This window comes from Zea mays, chromosome 8 (genome assembly GCF_902167145.1).
Source record: "Zea mays cultivar B73 chromosome 8, Zm-B73-REFERENCE-NAM-5.0, whole genome shotgun sequence".
Classification (NCBI taxonomy): Eukaryota; Viridiplantae; Streptophyta; class Magnoliopsida; order Poales; family Poaceae; genus Zea; species Zea mays.
The window spans coordinates 103,764,324-103,771,420 of NC_050103.1; positions in this window are offsets into that span (position 1 = coordinate 103,764,324).

The window sequence follows — 7,097 nt, forward strand, 5'->3', positions numbered from 1 at the left end:
AGGATATGAAACTAATACCAAATGTCGTGTTAGCTACTCTCAAGAGTACATTATTTATCTCCCAGGTTGTTTGAGCTATTTTAACCTACTTATCAGTGCATATATCTATGCTATGCTAGCTTGATGGATGTTCAATTCGGAAGGATGAGCTGAACCGTGTGCATTTGGTTCTTTCTCGTCCTTCTAAATTGGGTTCTTTGTTGTGTTCTCAGTTGCATCTGGGCAATGAATGATTAATCAAGTTTTCCAGTTAAATCTTCGACTGTGAATAGATACTAAAGCATTCAGTCTATACTTAGAGTATAAATTAGTGTTAAGGTGATATTTTGCTACACAGATTTTACATATCATAGTGACAGCTGTCGTTACATATCATGTTTTGTACAAATTTTTAACTCTCGTGGCAACGCACGGGCACATATCTAGTTACTATTTATGTTATATTTCGTGAACCAAACGATATCTGATTTTAAATGAATCGGTCAAAGTTCTAGTATCTATTTTTCTGATTTTTAGAGTTCGAGACTCAAATGACATGACATGCCAACTTGCCAAGTTTGAGAACCACAGTTCTATAGACCTTCATGAATACTACAAGTATTTGTTACATAAACTATAAATTCATATCCACTCTAACTAAACGATTTATTTTTTTCATGGACCTTAGCTCGTAACAGTTTTAGGGTGTTTGATTTCTAGAGACTAGTTTTTAATCTCTCTATTTTATTACATTTTAGTTCCTAAATTACCAAATACGAAAACTAAAATATTGTTGCAATTTATAAAATAAAATAAAATACAAAGAATACAAATTAGTCCCTTGAAACTAGGGATGGCAATGGGTACATACCCGTCGGGTAGTACCATTCCATACATGTCGGGTACCGTAATTAGGGTTACCCCAACACTCCTAAACACGGCTAGTAACCACCCTCGGCACAAACCGCAAAGACTGATGGGCACGGTTTAGGACAAGGCTTCGTCTACCCAAGGAGCGCGATCTCGCCTCGCCCGAGCCCAGCCTCGGGCGGGAACTGTTGTCCCGGACGAAGTTACGTCTCGCCTGAGGGCCTCCTCAGGCAGTGGGCGCACCATCGGCACGCCCGAGGCCCAGCTTGGGCAGGCTTCGTCGAGAAGCAACCTTGGCCAAATCGCCTCTCCAACCGACCCTATTGCAGGCGCATTCAATGCGAGGATCGCCTGACACCTTATCCTGACACGCGCGCCTCAGTCGGCAAGGTCGAAGTGACCGCAGTCACTTCACCCTTTCACTGTCCGATCTGACAGGAAAACAGCGCCGCTCACCCCGCTCCGACTGCTGTGCCAGCCACCCGGGCAAGGCTGACAACAACAAGTTCAGCCTCGGGCGCAACAGCAAGCTCCGCCTCGCCCGACCTTAGGCCTCGGCCTCGGGAGGAGGTCTCCGCCTCGCCCGACCCCAAGACTCGGCCTCAGCCTCGGCCTCGGGAGGAATCGCGTCCTCGCCCGACCCCGTCCTCGGCCTCAAGAGAAGTCTCCGCCTCGCCCGACCTTGGGCACGGACCGACCGCGCCACAAGGGATACATCATTATCCTCCCCTAGCTAGCTCAGGCTACGAGGGAACAAGACCAGCGTCCCATCTGGCTCGTCCCGGTAACATGTAATGATGGCTCCTCGTGTGCGTCCATGACGACGGTGGCTCTCAGCCCCCTGCGGAAGCAAGGAGACGTCACCAAGATCCCAGCAGCACCGACAGCTGTGCTTCTATAGGGCTCAGGCACTTCTCCGACGGACACGTTATCGCCTACGCAGGGCTCAAGCACTTCTCCGACATCCACGTTGGCATGTACACAGGGCTCAGGCACTTCCCTACCAGACACGTTAGCGCCTAGCTACACCCCCCATTGTACATCTGGACCCTCTCCTTGCAACTATAAAAGGGAGGTCCAGGGCCTTCATGCGGAAGGTCGCGCGGGGGAACGAGCTGACGAACAGGCTCACTCTCTCTCTCGCGCGAACGCTTGTAACCCCGACTACGAGCACACCCCCTGGTGCGAGATAATACGAGCCGCGTTTCTCCCTTGTGTTCCATCTCGCGCCAACCCATCTAGGCAGGGGCACGCTGCGACAAATTTACTCGTCGGTCTAGGGACCCCCGGGTCCGAAACGCCGACAGTTGGCGCGCCAGGTAGGGGCCTGCTGCGTGTTAACGAACAACTTCCTGTTGAGTTCCAGATGGGGAGCCTTCAGCAACCTCTTCGGCCCAAGACGCTGCTCCGCTTCGGGAGTCTCGAGTTCATGTCCCTCGACGGCGGCTACGACATGGTGCTCCTCCCCCCGCAGCGCGACAGCAACAACGACGGCCGTCAGCTCGCCCGGCGGCGGCGAACTCGACGACGTCTTCCCCCCGTGGCCGAAGAGCAGCATCCGGGTTTGCCCCACCACCCTCCTCGCCGCCGGAGGAGGAGACGAGGCAACCGTGGCCAGGCAGGAGGCGGCACCTCGTCGGCTGTCGAGCGAGTCGATGACGCCGGCACCCTAGCGGGGGACATGTCGGGCGTTGTCCTCGTACCCGAGACAACGGTGGATGTCATTTCTCCGCAACGTGCCAACCCCAAGCGGACAGATGACGCCAGCACTCTTGCGAAGGACTTGCTGGCCGTTAGCCTCGTACATGAGATAACGGTGTAGTCCGTCCCCGACGTGACTTCCCCACCGTCCATCGACCAAGAGGTATCGTCCATTTCCCACCATGTGCCTTTTAGATTCAGCTTCGATCCACCAAGCGACCCCACTTCGGTGAGCGCTTTCGTAAAGGCATATCCTAACCTTCCGGGGTACCATATGTGGTCAACTTGGGACCGACTGACGGCCGTCTCAACCTACGGGCCCCCGGGTTCCGAGGAAGAGGACGGTCCCGACTCCGGTTAGGATTTCTCCGGGCTCAGTAATCCCAGTGCCATGCGAGACTTCATGACCGTATGTGACTACTGCCTCTCCGATTGCTCCGATGACGGCCACAGCCTTGGCGACGAGGTTTGTGGCCCAAGTCGCGAATGTTTCCACGTCGATCTAGGGGGTCACGACGAAGGCAACCACCTCGGTATGTCGGAGGATGATGATCCCCCTGGGCCTGCGCCTTGCGTTGACATCCTTCGGAAGCTAGCTGTGGTCTCAATCCCTGCGAGGGGTCAGGACACACAGCTCGAGCAAATCCGCGAGATGCAGGCCAAGCTCGACGAGGAAACAGGGCAACTTGTGCAGCTCCGGCAAAACATCGAGCAGGAGTGGGCAGGCCGAGCACTCACCGGAGATGCGCGTCATCAGGCCCGGGACGTCCAATGCCGAATCATTGACGATACTAGGGCAAGGCTGCCCCCGGCCTCCAGCGGGTTCGGCCAGAATCTAGCTGCAACGGCAATGCTACTCCGAGCAATGCCGGAGCCGTCCACCACCGAGGGGCGGCGTATCCAGGGCGAACTCAAGAATCTCCTGGAGGATGTCGCGGTCCGACGGGCCGAAAGCTCTGCCTCCCGAAGGCAAGGGTGCCCCCCAGAGCACCGTGCAACAACTTCCCGACTCATGCGGGAGGCCTCGGTCCACACCGGGCACACGCGGGACAGGACGACTGCAGCCCCGGGTCGCCTCGGCAACGAGCAACACCATCGCGACCGTCGAGCCCGCCTCGACGAGAGGGTGCGCCGAGGCTACCACCCCAGGCGCGGAGGACGCTACGACAGTGAGGAGGATCGGAGTCCCTCGCCCGAACCACCAGGTCCGCAAGCTTTTAGTCGGGCCATACGACGGGCGCCGTTCCCGGCTCGGTTCCAGGCCCCGACTACCATCACCAAGTACTCGAGGGAGACAAGGTCGGAGTTGTGGCTTGCGAACTACCGGCTGGCATGCCAACTGGGAGGAACGGACGACGACAATCTCATCATCCGCAACCTCCCCCTGTTCCTCTCCGACGCTGCCTGGGCCTGGCTGGAGCATCTGCCTCCCGCGCAGATTTCCAACTGGGACGACCTGGTCAAGGCCTTCGCTGGGAACTTCCAGGGCACGTACGTGCACCCTGGGAACTCCTGGGATCTCCGAAGCTGCCGCCAGCAGCCAGGGGAGTCCCTGCGAGAATACATCCGACGGTTTTCAAAGCAGTGCACCGAGATGCCCAACATCACCGACTCGGATGTCATCGGGGCGTTCCTCGCCGGCACCACGTGCCGGGACCTGGTGAGCAAACTAGGGCGCAAGACTCCCACCAAGGCGAGCGAATTGATGGACATCGCCACCAAGTTCGCCTCTGGTCAGGAGGCGGTCGAATCCATCTTCCGGAAGGACAAGCAGCCTCAGGGACGGCAGCGGGAAGACGTCCCCGAGGTGTCCGCCCAGCGTGGCACGAAGAAGAAGGCCAAGAAGAAGGCGCAAGCAAAGCGCGACGCCGCTGACGCGGATCTCGTCGCTGCTGTTGAGCACAGGAACCCCCGGAAGCCTCCCGGAGGGGCCAACATGTTCGATAAGATGCTCAAGGAGTCGTGCCTCTATCACCAGGGTCCCGTCAAGCACACCCTTGAGGAACGCGTTATGCTTCGGTGCTACTTCCATAAGGCCGGGCCCCCGGCGGGAGATGGCAAAGGCCAAGACGACAACAAGAAAGAGGGCGACAAGGAAAAGGAGTTCCCCAAGGTTCACGGCTGCTTCATGATCTACGGTGGGCAAGTGGCGAACGCCTTGGCTCAGCACCACAAGCAGGAGCGCCGGGAGGTCTGCTCGGTAAAGGTGGCGGCGCCAGTCTACCTAGACTGGTCCGACAAGCCCATCACCTTCGACCAAGGCGACCACCCCGACTGTGTGCCGAGTCCAGGAAGGTACCCGCTCGTTGTCGATCCTGTCATTGGCAACGCTAGGCTCACCAAGGTCCTCATGGACGGAGGCAACAACCTCAACATCATCTACGCCGAGACCCTCGGGCTCTTGGAGATCGATCTGTCCACGATCCGAGTCGGTGCGGCGCCCTTTCACGGGATCGTCCCCGGAAATCGCGTCCACCCCCTTGGGCAACTCGATTTGCCCGTCTGCTTCGGGACTCCCTCCAACCTCCGCAGGGAAACCCTCACGTTCGAGGTGGTGGGGTTCCGAGGGACCTACCACGCAGTGCTGGGGAGATCGTGCTACGCCAAGTTCATGGCTGTCCCCAACTACACGTACCTCAAGCTCAAGATGCCAGGCCCCAACGGGGTCATCACCGTCGGATCCACGTACCACCACACGTACGAATGCAACGTGGAATGAGTGGAGTACGCCGAGGCCCTCACCGAGTCCGAGGCCCTCATCGCCGACCTAGAGTGCCACTCCAAGGAGGTGCCTAATGCGAAGCGCCACGCCGGCAACTTCGAACTGGCTGAGGCGGTTAAGTCCATCGCCCTCGACCCCAGCAACGACGCCTGCAAGCAAGTCTGGATCGGCTCCGAGCTCGACCCCAAATAGGAAGCAGTGCTCGTCGACTTTCTCTGCGCAAACGCCAAAACCTTTGTGTGGAGTCCCTCGAACATGCCCAGCATACCGAGGGATGTCGCCGAGCACTCACTGGACATCCGAGTCGGTGCCCGACCCGTGAAGCAGCATCTGCGTCGTTTCGACGAAGAAAAGCGCAGGGCCATAGACGAGGAGATCCACAAGCTGATGGCTGCAGGGTTCATCAAAGAGATATTCCATCCCGAATGGTTAGCTAACCCTGTGCTTGTGAAAAAGAAAGGTGGGAAGTGGAGGATGTGCGTAGACTACACTGGTCTAAACAAAGCATGTCCGAAGGTTCCCTACCCTCTACCTCGCATCGATCAAATTGTGGACTTCACTGCTGGGTGCGAAACCCTGTCATTCCTCGATGCCTATTCAGTTTATCACCAAATCAAGATGAAAGAGTCCGACCAGCTCGCGACTTCTTTCATCACACCTTTTGGCATGTACTGTTATACTACTATGCCATTTGGCTTGAGGAATGCATGTGCAACATACCAAAGGTGCATGAACCACGTGTTCGGGGAGCACATCGGTCGAACGATCGAGGCTTACGTCGAAGACATCGTTGTCAAGACGAGGAAAGCCTCCGACCTCCTCTCTGAAAGGGAAATAAGCTTACACCTTTTCCTAAATTGATTTTGGTGGTTGAATTGCCCAACACAAATAATTGGACTAACTAGTTTGCTCTAGTCTATAAGTTTTACAGGTGCCAAAGGTTCACAATAAGCCAATAAAAAGACCAAGAAAGGGTTCAAACAAAGAGAGCTAAAGACATCCCAAAGGCACCCTGGTCTGGCGCACCGGATTGTCCGGTGTGCCACCGGACAGTGTCCGGTGCACCAGGGAACTCGAAGCTGAACTTGCCACCTTCGGGAAAATGGGAGGCTGCTCCGCTATAATTCACCGGACAGTGTCCGGTGTGCCAACGGAGCAACGACTACTTCACGCCAATGGTTGACTGCAACTGCATTCAATGCGCTACAGTGCGCGCCAGAGTCAGAGCACGCACAGTTGGCGCACCTGACAGTCTACAGGACCTGTCCGGTGCACCACCGGACAGCCCAGAGGCCCCACCAGTCAGAGCTCCAATGGTCGAACCCTAACGGCCGGATGACGTGGCTGGCGCACCGGACAGCGCCATGCGACAGCAGCCTTCCAACGGCCACATTTGGTGGTGGGGTATAAATACCCCAACCACCCCACATTCAATTGTATCCAAGTTTTCCACCTTTAACACCTTACAAGAGCTCTAGCATTCAATTCTAGACACAACCAAAGAGATCAAATCCTCTCCCAAGTCCGGAATCACTCCAAATCAAATAGTGACTAGAGAGAGCGACATTTGTGTTCATTTGAGCTCTTGCGCTTGGATTGCTTCTTTTATTTTTCATTCTTCTTATGATCAAACTCAATTGTAACCAAGGCAAGAGACACCAATTGTGTGGTGGTCCTTGCGGGAACTTTGTGTTCCGTTTGATTGAGAAGAGAAGCTCACTCGGTCTAAGTGACCGTTTGAGAGAGGGAAAGGGATGAAAGAGACCCGATCTTTGTGACCACCTCAACGGGGAGTAGGTTTGCAAGAACCGAACCTCGGTAAAAC